At 50.5% G+C, this 13951-nt stretch overlaps 1 pseudogene across 1 annotated transcript in view; it reads left to right on the forward strand.

Annotated features, from left to right (window-relative positions):
- The first annotated feature begins 546 nt into the window (after positions 1 to 546).
- Positions 547 to 13951, forward strand: part of LOC308647395 — a 30148-nt pseudogene continuing 16743 nt past the window's right edge. Inside the window, exons 1-7 of the transcript in view lie at positions 547 to 606; positions 4250 to 4311; positions 4423 to 4524; positions 6112 to 6144; positions 7607 to 7666; positions 8793 to 8929; positions 9972 to 10085. The product of the transcript in view is annotated as an uncharacterized misc_RNA (transcript). The remainder of the gene's footprint in view (positions 607 to 4249; positions 4312 to 4422; positions 4525 to 6111; positions 6145 to 7606; positions 7667 to 8792; positions 8930 to 9971; positions 10086 to 13951) is intronic.

Consider the following 13951-nt stretch of genomic DNA (forward strand, 5'->3'; position numbering starts at 1 on the left):
CTGCAAACTGAGCAGGAGAGGAGGGAGCAGGGTCTCAGGAGGGCAGGGGCTTCCTGCTGTGTGCCCACTGCCCCCACCACCCTCTGCTCTGCTTGTCCTACTGACTGTCCAGCCAATGCCTGTGGACAGCAGTGGGTGGGAATCTGCCCTGAGCTTTTCCCCTCACCTGTCCTGCCCTCTGGTCTCCACCAGGAGAGGACAGGATGGAGGTGCTGGGCCAGGTGAGAGTCCTAGGAGCAGAGGCAGCTCTCAGCTGCAGCCTGAGGCTGACAGCAGACAGGACGGCATGCAGGGCAGGCTGGGTGAGGGAGGAGGCCCAGGTCCCTTCCCTGTGCAGCATCACTGCAGTGAGACCTGCCTTGCCCACAGCCCAGCATTTGGAGAGAACAGTGGACACTGTCTTTAGTGAGGTGGGGTCACTGAGAGGGCAGGTGTAGTTGCTGACCTCCTGATGAGGTTCAGGAATTGACCTCCTGCCTAACTGAGTGAGCACAGCACACTAATAAGACATGTGGGCTCCTCTCCTTGTTCCCTGTGGTGTTGACCATGAACTCCCTGCAAGCACTGAGCCTGCAGCACCCACCTCCTGGACCTGGGGTGGCTCAGGTAAGAACTGCTGGTCTCCATGTTTTCACCACCTGCAAAGCCAAGTGTTCCCCTGGGTAAAATTTCCAAATCATAGCAAATCATCTGATTAGAAAGCTGTTCTTTCATCGGATCTGTGAACCTAGACCCCTGTCATGACACTGATCTCTGTACCCCTCTTCCAGGGGTGGGTCAGTGGGCTCCAGCACCCACTGCTTTCCATGGCTCTACCTGAGGTCACTTGGCCATTCACTGCATTGACAACAGCCTCACTCTAGTCTATGCCCTGCATTACTGTATGTCGAAGATTTCATGGATCCAACATCTGGGTCCCTCCATGCTCGTTCATGACTTCCTCTCTTGTCACTTTTGTTGGTTGGAAATTTCCTGAGTGGCCTCATGCTCAGTTCAGGTGATTCTTCCTCCCACTCATGGATGACTGACATTGCAGAACTGTTGATATTGGCACCATATCCAAGATTTCTGAGTCACACTTGATAAAAGTTACTGTTCCCCACATGCTTTCTGTGTAAGGCACATTCCAGTGTTCTTTCTCATCTGAAGCCCAGGATTCTAGAGCAGAATTCTTGGGGACCATTGGAAACAATAAAATCACAGTGTACAGACATTACAGGGACAATGGCCCTCCATTGCTGGTTAGAAGAACATTTGTTCACAGCATGAGACAGGAACAAGAGGACTGGTCACAGGGAACCTCCTGGGAATGAGGCCCTGGGTGGGAATTGTCTTCCCAGGAACTACGTGTCCATAGTCAACTGCAAAAATACAACAGCTTTGAACTGGAGTTTGACCTGGCTCCCAGGGATGAGGGGGTCTGATGTGGCCTCCAGAGCTGGGGCACTCTTGTTGTACACGTCTGCAGCAGGACAAGCTTCAGGTTCTGTTCCATGTTCCTGTGATGCTGCTTCAAACACAGATATGTGGCTACAACTCTGTGTGTAGAGCAAATAAGGAGAAGAAGTCACACAGTTTTAACTATGGTTAAATTTATCAGCCTTACTGGGATAGTCATCAAGGCTCAGGACTTAAGGTCAATATTCAGAAGTACATTAAGCATTGTAAGAATTTATATCTAGAGTAGAAAAAACTGAATATTATTAAGTGAAAATATAATTGAAAAAAATTAAGAAGTGGAATTGGAAAGAATGATGGAAGAATTGCCGAGTTTTATACGGAAACTACAATACATAAAACAATCCCACCCAGGACACTTCTCTATCTTCTCCTGGGGCTGAGATGTGATGCTGGTGATCCTGATTCCACTGCTGGTCTTGAACTTTTCCTGCTGGACCTCAACTCCTTGCTGGTCCTCAGCTCCCCCTGCTGGTACTCACTTCCCCCTGCTGGACCTCAGCGCCCTGCTGGGCCTCAGCTCCCTGCTGGTCCTCAGCTCCCCCTGCTGGTCTTCACTCCCTGCTGGTCCTCAGCGCCCCCTGCAGGCAGGTGAGTGACTGGGCTCACACTGAGTTCCCTCACTGGGTGTCTCCCACTGGAACACACAGCCATATCCTCAGGTATCACCCAGTTGAGTGCTAATGAAACCTGGCTCTTGGAAGTGTCCCTGGTGAATCTGACTATCTACCAGGCAGGTCCCAACCGCTGCAGCTGCAGTAGGCCAAGGACACCTGGGGGAAAGGACCAGCATGTGCCCAACTCCATCAAGGAACACTGAGGACCAGCAGGGACTCAGGACCACGTGTGGAATGGTATCTGTTCCACCACCATCCGTCCCTCTAACCCACTCCAGGCCCCTCCCTGAAGCCTGGTGGATCCAGCTCACACCATGGCTGGGTAGAGAGAATCAGAGTCAGCACAGGTGAGGGACAGGGTGGGCAGGGGCTTCACCAGGCCTGGCCCCAACTTCTGGATCTACACCTGGGTGGGGACATGAGGGGAAGAGCAGCCTCACTTTCAGTCAATCACACCAGAACTGCACCTCCACACCCTGCTCCTGAAATCCCTGGACATTCACACAGGGTGCTGTCACCAGGCCGAGGAGCAGTGTCAATGCTACAATGAAGGCCCCATGAGGAGGAGACAGGGCTGCTCAGTCAGGGCTGGGCTTTCATCCTGAGACTGAAGACCAGGATAAAGTGGGGAGCACAGGGCTGGACCCCACCCTTCCTAGAGAGGTGTTTGTCTCCTGCTGCTCAGAGGCACTGGGGGCTGGGGTGGGGGGAACTGGGGGCTCCTTCCTGCTCCCTGCTGGGCTTCAGTCCCCTTCAATGTCTCTGTCTTTTCCTTTTGAAATGGGGATATTCACTCCTGCCATAGAGCTTAGGAGTGTGTGACCCCTCTTTGATTTTATGGCACAGAGTCAAGTTTTCCCTGAATCTTTTGGATCTTTGCACTGGATTTCTGAGCTCTGCTGAAGTATTTGTGCCTTTAGGGTCTCAAGGATGAGGACTGAATGTGTTCTCCATTATGAGATGGACATGAAATCTTTGTGTCCAGGGATAGAATGATTAGTGTGCATCATTGTACCCCAAAATTCCATGTGATAAGGTTGTTCTGCAGCCCTTTGGGGTATTAGGAATTGGGGATCCCTTAGGACATGTGGACTCGGGGAATTTATGTCAATCACCATGGACATGCCATGCAAGGGGATTGACAGACCCCCTCTCTTCCTCCCTCCTTTTGATTCCTAGCAACATGGAGAGTGACTTCCCCACAGGAGACTCTTTGCATTGGCCCTGGCACATCCAGGAAAGGTGTAAATGCAAAGGACTCAGCTGAGCATGCACTGGAGCTTTAATGTCTTCATCCATAATAAAGATCCTGTTTATGTGCTGATGGTCTCAGGTACCTGCTTCAGGGATGCAAAGCTGAGGAGCAGAGTTTTAGGTACTAGGTTAGGAGAAGAGGCTGGGCCTGAAGGACAAACTGCAGGTGGTGGCCTATGTCAGACCCCCTCAGTGAGCTTCCCCTGGGGTCCAGCTGGGCCCAAGTCCCTCAGGAGAGCACTGCTGAGCAGAGGACCTTCTGTCTTTATGTTGTGCAGCTTCTCACCTGGGCCTGTCTGGAGAGCCAGCGCCAGTTCAGGTCCTGTCACCAGAGTGAGTGTGAGGCCCAGGTGAGGGCCTGTGGCATGGAGCTGGGGTCCCTACAGTCAGGCGTCCCTGGTTGGTTTTCTTGCTGACATGTGCTCCTGCCAGGGATTTCCAAATCCACCTGTCCTTTCCACAGTGGAGGGCTGTGGGCTGCTTCTTCTTAGGACACAGGTGGCTGCCATCCGCAGGATGTCCTGTGAGCCTGGCGTCTCCCTCCTCCATATCAAGTGCCCAGGAGGGCATCTCCCAGGCCTGAGTGAAGTTCCCCTTGGAGGAGAGGTGGAGTCCACTCTGCCCTCCCACAGCTCTGCCCAGCTCCATGCCCTGCCTCCACCAGTACCTCTCTGTCAGGTTTTCCTGGTGCTCTGAGCAATTCCACCCTGGGAGGAATTCCATGGGGTGTGGATTTGGACTGTCCTGGGGGCAGATGAAGGAGAGCTTCTGCTCAGGAGCTGCAGTGTCCTCTCGGGCACTGTCCCCCAGCATGTGCAGGTGTGAACCTCTTCTGCTGCTCAGTGGTGAGGCCCTACCCCTGCCCTGCACGGGCTGTTGGTGTGTGATGCAGATGTTTCCAGAGTCTGACTTCTTCACAGCCACAGAAGCTGAAGCTGAAGCTGTCAGTCCTCAGGGAAAATGGGTACTGTGTGAAAATCAGGTAAACAGCTGCCTACAACCAGTTTCTTCCTGGGAAGAAATTGCTGAACATGAAACAAAGAGAGGGAAAATCAAGGCCTTGCTGTCTGTCTCCAGGAACGTCTGGCCACAGACAGGCCCATGACTCCTTGGAGCCTGATGAGCTTCGAGAGAGAGTCGTGGTCTCAGCAGCAGTGAGGGTGCAGATGGGACCCAACGTCAAGGTGAAGGAGATGTGAGAATCACAGACACTGAAGAAGACCAGGAGGGACAGCCACAGGACAGGCTGAGAGAATCACATGAACAACACCAAGGACATGAAGGAACCGTCATGGGTTGTGGGAATAGAAACAGCCCGACAACATGAGAGGGGAGCCCAAGAGACCCAGGACAGAGCAGACGACAAGAGGACCTCATCGTGGACGTGGAACCTGGCTCCCAAGGACAGGGTCCAGACTGAGTTAGGTGAACTCGAACACAAGGAAGACCAAGAAGAGGAGCAGCTTACTTCTTCCCTAGGATCACTTTTAGAGAAGTCATACGGATGTTGATGCTTAATTTCAGTCCTGAGACTGGAAAGTCTTGGTTTCATCATTTGGATATTAGACTTCCCATTCCCTCTAATGCCAGAAGTTCTGTTGAATTATCTCAGTAGGTTTTTTTAGAACCACTTTGCTATGTGTTTATTCCTTAGGAAGTAGGATTGCACAGACAGATGATTTTGGAAAGATGTAGAATCAGTGAATTGAACAATTTAGCTTTAATCACATTTTCATTGCAGGATTTGCTCCTGTTTATTATACAGAAGATGTTATTGCTTTTCTCTCTTGCCACCTGAGATCAATAGGAAGAAACTGGTCTGTAGGCAGCTACTTACGTAAGTTTTTCATACATTGCTTATTTTCTTAGCTACTTAATGCAATTACCACATAAAGGGATACAAAACATTTTCATAAAATTGTTTCTAACAGTAAATAAAAGCAACTAATTTTCATGTTAGACAAATAATGCTTCAAGATTTGATAAGCATCTTTATTACTGCAGCTGAATATATCATGCACACATAAGTAAACCACTTTTCTATACTATTGGAATGGGCCTGCTGAGAAAGAAATCAGGAAAATGATCCCATTCTAAATGATCTTAAAAGTAGTTGGAAAAAATTCAACCAAGGATGAGAAAGATTTATATATTGGAAAAAAAAAGAACATCACAGGGAGAAACTGAAGACCTTAGATAAGGAAAGACCCACCATGCTCTTGTACAGTCAGAATGAATATGATCAAATGACCAAACCAACCCAAATGTCACCAGAGTCAATGAGATCTCCAACAAATACCAAAAACTTTCTTAAAAGAATCAGAAAAAAATGTCTTTATATTTGTGTGGAGAAATTTCAAGCACACAATAGCCAAAGCAATCCTAAGCAGAGAGAGCAAACCTGGAGATGACAATATCTGACCCCAAATTACGTGACAGAGCTGCAGTAACAAAACCAGCATGGCACTGGCACCAAAGCAGAAGACCCATGGGATAGAGTAGAAGGTACAGGACAATCCAACCTAAGTGCAGTCATCTGGCACTGGACAAAGATTCCAAAGTCATGTTGAAGAAATGACAGTCTTTTCAACAGGTGGAGTTGAAAAACCTCAACATAAATATGTAAAAGAATATAATAGGTCCCTGTCTTTCACCTTAGAAAAAGTCACCTCAATGTTGATCAGAAATTGAAGAATTAGCCTAGACACTCTGCAAGTGTTAAGAATCCAATATTGCACCAACCCTCCTCTGTACTGACTCAGGCGCCCACTTCCTCAACCAGGTTACTCAAGTGCAAGAAAGAAACTAAGAATCGGTGAGTTGGACAGTATCACATGAAAAGCTTCAGCACAGCAAAGGAACAGCAAGAGGGTGAGGAGCGAGCTTGGGAATGGGAGACTGTGGTCACCTGATCTGAAGTAGGGCACTGACATGCTGTGTACATAAAGATCCCCAAACAGTTAATGACCAGAACCAATAATCCAATGAGTAAATGGGAAAGAACACAACTGACTACTCAAGGCAAGAAACACAGGTGGCCAACAAATATAGGAAAACATACTTAACAATTCTGGCCGTTGAGATATGAACATTGAAACTACATTGAGAATTCATCTCACTCTAATTAGAAGGCAATCATCAAGAACACAAATAATAACTAATGTTGGCAAATGTGGGAAAGAGATGAACAGATGTATTGTTGGTGGGACTTCAAATCAGTGCTGCCATTGTAGGAAGCAGAATGGACACTCCATGAGAGACCAGGAATGGAGCCATGATATGACCCAGCTCTTCCCTCCCCAGATTTATCCCAAAGAACAGAAGTCACACACCACAGCTGTAGAGCCACATGAGTGTTTCCACCAGGGCTTCTCACAGCAGCTGTAATACGGAATGTTCCCAGATGCCACCAACAGATGGTGGATAGAGGGACAGGGGTGGGTAGACAGAACAGTGTCTCCCTCAGCCAGAAGGAAGAGTGCAGATGCAGCCTTTGCTGGTCAATCTATGGAGCTGGAGAATCAAGGTAAGTTTAATAATCCAGATTCAGAGGGGGACATTTCAAGTGTTCACTCCCAAATGCCAATTCCAATCCAAAAACAGAAGAAGTGCTGGGAGGAATCCCATGGAGACAGGAGAGGGACGAGGAGGAGAGGAAGGGGGTCAAGGTGAGGAAGGAGGAATTGCAATGGGAGGAGAGGGGGAAGGAAATTGACAAAACTGTCCTGTGCACCTGGGTGAGGATACCACAGGGGATATTCCATCTGTGTCCTCTAAGAAGCACTAAAGTAAACAATGTTATAAAAACATCTGTGGGGAAAGTAGAGGCAATGGGTAAGGAGGAAGGAGGAAGAGAAGGGAAGAAAAGGGAAATGGCAGGGTGCTGCAGGGAAGGAAAACATATTCCATGACCATTAGTTATGTCCAATTGAAATGCAATATTATTTACAATTAGGATCCACTAATAAACATGGAAATGCAAATTAAAAACCAAATTGTTTCATTCAGTGACATCACAGACTAGTACAATAAATATGTACATAGAGCTCCCTGGGAAGCTGGACAATGAGAGGTCCCCAGAATATGGAAACCAGCCCTCAACCCCCCTCTGCATCTGCTCCTGGGTGACCTGAGCGCCCTTTGTGCTGAGCGCCCCCTGCTGGCCCTGGACGCCCTGCAGGAACTTTTTGTCTGGGCTCACACTGAGGTCCCCTCACTGTGTCTCTGGCACAGTAATAGGTGGCTGTGTCTTCGACTCTCAGACTGCTCATTTGCAGGTACAAGGTGTTCTTGGAGTTGTCTCTGGAGATGGTGAATCGGCCCTTCACAGAGTCCGGGTAGTAGGTGCTACCACCACTTGGGTTAATTTGGCCAACCCACTCCAGCCCCTTCCCTGGAGCCTGGCGGACCCAGTGCATCCAGTAGCTACTGAAGGTGAATCCAGAGGCTGCACAGGAGAGTCGCAGGGAACCCCCAGGCTGCACCAGGCCTCCCCCAGACTCCGCCAGCTGCACCTCACACTGGACACCTGCAAACACAGAGGCAGCCTGGTCAGGACACTGGCACTCATCCACTCTTCCTCTCACTCCTGTCCACTCACACACTCAGGATCTCTGGTTCTCCATTCATTACCTTTGAAAACAGCCACCAGGAAAACCCAGCTGAGCACACTCTCCATGGTGAGCAGCTGTGTTCAGTCCTGATCCCTGAGTGGGCTGAGCTGGGAGTCCAGGGCTGGGCTCCTGTTCAGAGCTGCAGGGTCAGGTGGGCTGGTTTTCATGGGCAGAGGGAGGCCCTATTTGCATGTCCTCCTGCTATATAGCAGCTCTGGGTGGAGGCCTCAGAGATAGGTCTGCTCAGAGCAAATTTGAACATGTTAGAGATGATTGGTGACATTTTATTCAAGAAAGATTAACTCATAATATTAAACATGTTGCTCACACTGTCCAGGAAGATGTAAGTGACATCCTAGCCCAGCATCTAGGTATGTGCTTCTCTCCTCAATCCCTCTGCTCCATGAAGCATCTCAAGGACAGTACAGGACAGGGCTTGTGGGTTCTGTGGGTCCCTTCTTGGATAAAACAAAAAACAGGGTGTGAATTTTTTGCACCCAGTGTCCATCTAAGGACCATGATGGTCCTGGTGGATGACTCTCCATCTTCAGAATTCTAGGCCCCTGTCAGCTCACTGGGTCTGCCTCTGGCTTCCCACTCCCCTCTGCACCTTTGGCTGACTTGAAGCAGCTGTACTGATACATAAGAGTGTGAGCACAGCTGTGCCATCGTCCCCACCAGGGCAGCAGTGAGTGCAGGGTGGAGCACAGGTCCCTGGACCCTCGTCCTCTCAGCCTCAGTCTGTGATGGTGCAGATGAGGGAAGTCCTTCTGCTGGGACCACAGATGTGGAGGGCTCAGCTTGTCCACCTCTCCCCCCTGCTCTGCGGACCCATGTGCTGTGTCCCCAGGCAGCAGGTCCCCACTGTCTGCAGCAGCTACAGCGTCCCAGATGCCAGGAGCATCCCTGCAGTGCCCCTGGATTTGGGCTTCTCCTTCCTCCTGGAACAAAGTGCATGGACACTGTGCAGCCCTCCCCTCACCACCTGTGAGCTCCTGTCCTGCCCTCCCTGGTCTCTGGTCCTCTCTGCCTCTGGGGACATCTGACTGGGGCAGAGCAAGTGTAACTCAGGCTGCTCTTCCAGGGTCACTGCTGCTGTTCCTCAAAGTCAGCAGATGTCTTCATCTCTTATCACCTGGGCAGGATCTCAAGTGTGATCAGACACTGGGCTCCTTGGCCTGTGGATCTGGGGGCAGAGCCATGGGTCACACTGGGTCAACCAGGAGAGGACAGGTCCTCTTCTTAAGGTCCTGGGTTCTAGGAGGATTAATCAAGTGAGTCCCTGTCTCTGGTGGGTCAGCTCCAGGGTGGCTCTGCTTGACCACAGATGTACAGTGGGTCCTTCAGCTCAGGCAGTCACAGGAGAAGGGAGGTCACCTTGAGGAGGCAGCCCTGTGTGTCCTTCATGGTCATGGTGGAGATGCTTGGCATGTCACAGAGGTCACTGTGGGAGGAGCAGCAGCACAGTTGGGCATTAAGGTCACAGGGCTGTGATCTCCTGCTCTCTCAGACCCAACAGAGGAGCATCCTATTACCAGGAGTTTTTAGTACCCTTTAACTATTGATGTGTGTCATGGAGGCCACAGTTGAACTGTGTCCCTTGTGAAATTTGATGACATTATCAATGCAGATAATTAGGAATCTAGCAGATGATGGGGTTCACTGGTGATGCTGCAGGTGTGGATCAATGACAATTTAATGGGAGACTCCCCAGGGCTGGTAGAGCCTTCCTGGCACCCTGAGCCCCAGTGGGACCCCAGCAACACTCAGAGTTCCAGCCCCATCTGCCTCTCTTTGCCTCCTGCCTTCTGCCATGTGGTGCTGCAGCCTCAGGGCCCTGGTCAGGAGCAGCACCTGGGTGTTTGCACCTGGTCTCCAGAACCTGCTGCAGCACAGCTCTCTCCTTGTGAACCCTCAGCCTCAGGAACTGCCTAGAGTAGCAGGCAGTGATGCTGGATAGGACCTCTGCCCAGTGCGCACTGAGGTGTTAAAGTACTTTTCATGATCACCATGTTGTCCCTTAATGGAGGTATGGATAATATGCTGTCCAGCAGGAAAGAATGTCAGTTACCCAAGAAGAATGTCATCCTGTCCCATATGGCTATGGGCATGGCTCTGGAGCACATGGACCTAGCTGAAATGGGTCAGGCAGAGGGAGACCTCCACCACACCATCCCTCATGTGAGGAAGCTACTGCATCAGGTCCTGGAAAGAGAGAGGACAGTGGCCCCTGGAGATGGGAAGGTGCAGGGAGGGTGAGGGTGAGGGTGGGTGGTGAGGGCCAAGTGCAGAGAGGGCCTTGTCCTGGGGCTCTGCAGCTCACAGGGCACCTGTGGCCCACAGCCAGGCTGTGCTTCACAGTGACTGGGGCAGAGCAGCTGGTGGGCTCCCCACACCCAGGAGGGACAGGTGATGGACAGCTGGGTGTGCACAGCCTGGGACCCATCATGGCGCCTGGCACCTCTGCATCAGGGTGCTGTCCTCTGCCTCACTAGAGCTAGGTTTCAGTGTAAGTGTGAAAATACAGCTGGAATGGCCAGCTGTGTGTCTGATGGAGAGAGATGCTGACATTCTTAGTGACACTAATGATTAAGCACCCTTACATGAGAAAGGCCACAATATACAACATGTCATTGCTTATTCAGGTTTTTGAAAGTATATTCAACTGTGAATACCTAAATCTAACTTACTTAACTTTGTACAATTGTTGTAATCAGAAATGGGAGCTTCAGCAATCAAACTCAGAGTCTCTGCAAGTGAGGGGCATCATGTTTATGGAAGGTGACCCTAGCACCTATCAGCCTTGGGAATTAGCTGAGCAAAGTCCCCAGAGCTAGTCCTAAGGTTTCAATGAGGCAAAGCAGACAGAAATTAGAGCACTGGGGAAGACGGATATGGGGAAACTTCTGTCTTTATTTAGATGAAATATCCCTATTTTTCATGAAATTACAATAAATTTACAAGGCTGATCTATTATCCAGGTATGTCTCAGGCTACCAGAGGTATACAATAAAGGGACATCAGTGTATTTGTATTTAATATGAAGAAAAATAGGGAGTAAATAGAAGAGATGGTAATAGGCAGGAAAATGTCAGGTAGGAAATACAGGCAGGAAGCAATTGCTCTGGTATAAAATTTTTTTATGTTTATGTAAATATGACCAAATGAAACATGCATTTTGCACAGTTATATTCACAAACAAAATATTAAAATGTAGAAAAACTTGGAAGTATTACTGACAGACATATTAGTGGCACAAGTTGTTATAAAACATAACACTCTAACTTGGCAATTTGCAAATTTGTTACACAAAATCCAATGCTATAGCTCTAAAATCACATTTTGTAAATACACAAATGTTTTAATTTTCTGGATTGATCCAGGACTAGCTTAGGACAATCTGGGACATAAACATTGCCACTGATCATCCTCACCCAGACTGGAGCCAGACCCTCAGGACAGGCTGGGCACTGATGTGAACAGGGACAGACCCAGGTGCCCCTGTCTGTGACCCTGCAATGCAGCCACAGTGGCTGGAAACCCAGGCAGGCTCCACGCTGCCTCTCCTCAGGAGCCAGCTGTCCTGGGGCTTCTCAGGCTCAGGGTCAGCTCATAGTGAGATGGGGTCAGTGTGGTTCTGGTCACAGTGTGTCTTCAGGGTTCTGAGGCCCTAAAGTGGCAGAGCCAACCTGAATAGCTGACCACTCTCCCTCCTGGGTCCTTTCCCAGGGAGCCCCTTTCTCTAAAGACCTTGCTTAGGTCACCTCTGTGCACAGGTCATGCACAGCTACATAAGGAGTGGGTGTGTCCACGATTTGGAGCCCTGGGTATGAGGTTTGGGTGTCACAAGGCGTCATCATGAGCGAAAGACAGCCCATACACACCAAGGTTCACTCTGAATACACACATTTTTGTACGTTTTATTAAAATTTAGGGTTTTCTGTCACCATTTTTCTGGTTACTCCATGGACATTTGTGTCAGATAATTCCTCACTGTGGGAGCTGTTCTGTGATGGCTGGATGTATGGCAGCCTCATTGGTCTCTAAAATCTAGAAGACAGGACTATCCCTCCAGACTTCGCAAATGGTCCCCAGGGGTGGAAAGTTCTGGCAGTAGGTGGGCTCCAGTGAGAACTGCGTTCTGTGACCATGATCCATCTCAGAAAGGTCACTGGGTAAAGGGGGAAAGGGAAGGAGTCATGGAAAGGGGACTAGGAATCACCTGAACAGACAGGGAGTGACATGGCGTCAGGAGTGTGTAAAGTTCACAGGTGTGGGGAACTCACCTGTAGCCCCTGGGACACTGCGGGTTGAGGCAGGAGAATCATAACTTCAAGGTCAGCCTGGGCACCTTAAGGAGAAACTGTCTCAAAATAAGACAAAAATAAGCCTAGAATGGACGTCAAGGGTGGAGCACTCTGGATTCAATCCCCAATGAGGAAAAGAAAAATCCATAGAGTTCACTTTAAAGATGCTGTTCAGGAAATGTCCCTGAAAATTAATCATCATCTGCAAAATTGCCTGGTCTGTGCTGAGAGAATCCCAGACAAGCAAGACCTAGAGAAGAATCACTCACAGAGGGTCCGGCAGAGGAGGGACCTCGAGAATCTGCAGGCAGGGTGGAGTCAGGAGGTGCTGGGTGGGCAGGGACCTCAGGGCCTGAGCTGAGCTGAGCTGCTCTCTCCTCCCTCTGCACCTGCTCCTGGGTGACCCTGAGCTCCTGTGTGCTGAGCGCCCCCTTCTGGCCATGGGTGTCCTGCAGGAGGTTTGTGTCTGGGCTCACACTGAGGTCCCCTCACTGTGTCTCTGGTACAGTAATAGGTGGCCGTGTCCTCGGTTCTCAGACTGCTCATTTGCAGGTACAGCGTGTTCTTGGAGTTGTCTCTGGAGAAGGTGAATCGGCCCTTCACAAAGTTGGCATAGTTTGTTGTACCACCATTTTGGTTAATTTCTCCAACCCACTCCAGCCCCTTCCCTGGAGCCTGGCGGACCCAGTCCATCCAGTAGTTACTGAAGGTGAATCCAGAGGCTGCACAGGAGAGTCGCAGGGAACCCCCAGGCTGCACCAGGCCTCCCCCAGACTCCACCAGCTGCACCTCACACTGGACACCTGCAAACACAGAGGCAGCCTGGTCAGGACACTGGCACTCATCCACTCTCCCTCTCACTCCTGTCCCCTCACACACTCAGGATCTCTGTTCTCCATTCATTACCTTTGAAAACAGCCACCAGGAAAACCCAGCTCAGCACAGTCTCCATGGTGAGCAGCTGTGTTCAGTCCTGATCCCTGAGTGGGCTGAGCTGGGAGGGTGAGGCCAGCAGCTCCACTGGGAGCAGCCCAGGGCTTTGCACCCAGAGGATGGAGGATGTTTTCAGGACCCCAGGGATCAACAAGGCCCAGCTTCCCCAGCTCAGAGGCAGAGATGAAGATCTGAAAGACCCTCCAGGGCAGGGCCTGTGGGAGAGAGCTCTGGGCTCCTGACCCAGGACTGCCCAGGGCATGGTTTCCCCTGTTCAGCCAGCAAGGGGCTCAGAGGTTCCCAGCCCTGGTTCAAGAGAGGCCAGGACCTGCTCCCTGCTGAGGGTGACCTTGTCCTCAGCCACAGCATGCTGGCTTTGCAGGTGGCAGACTGTGAGAGCTACCAGGTCAGGGAGGCTTACATGAATACTTGAAAGGAAGGGCTGGGAGGTCAGATGGGGGGTCAGGGTCAGACACCCTGCTGGCAGCCCTGAAAGGTTATGCATGGGGCTGTGAGATGAGGCCAGGGCTGCGGAGGAGACCTTAGGAGCAGAGAAGGCAACAGTCAGTAGCACTTGCCCAGGAGGCTGCAGGCTGTAGGTGAAGCTCACTGAGAATGAGGCCAGGGGACTGTGCCCAGGTGGGCTCTGGGCTGGGCCTGCCCAGATCCAGCACCCCTCTCCCCCTACGGTGACCTTGAGGACAGAATTGGAGCAGTGGGTTTAATGTCAGTGCTGCTGGGCTTCAGTCCCCTTCAATGTCTCTGTCTT

This window comes from Spermophilus citellus (assembly GCF_964194105.1).
Source record: "Spermophilus citellus genome assembly, chromosome: 4".
Taxonomy (NCBI): domain Eukaryota; kingdom Metazoa; phylum Chordata; class Mammalia; order Rodentia; family Sciuridae; genus Spermophilus; species Spermophilus citellus.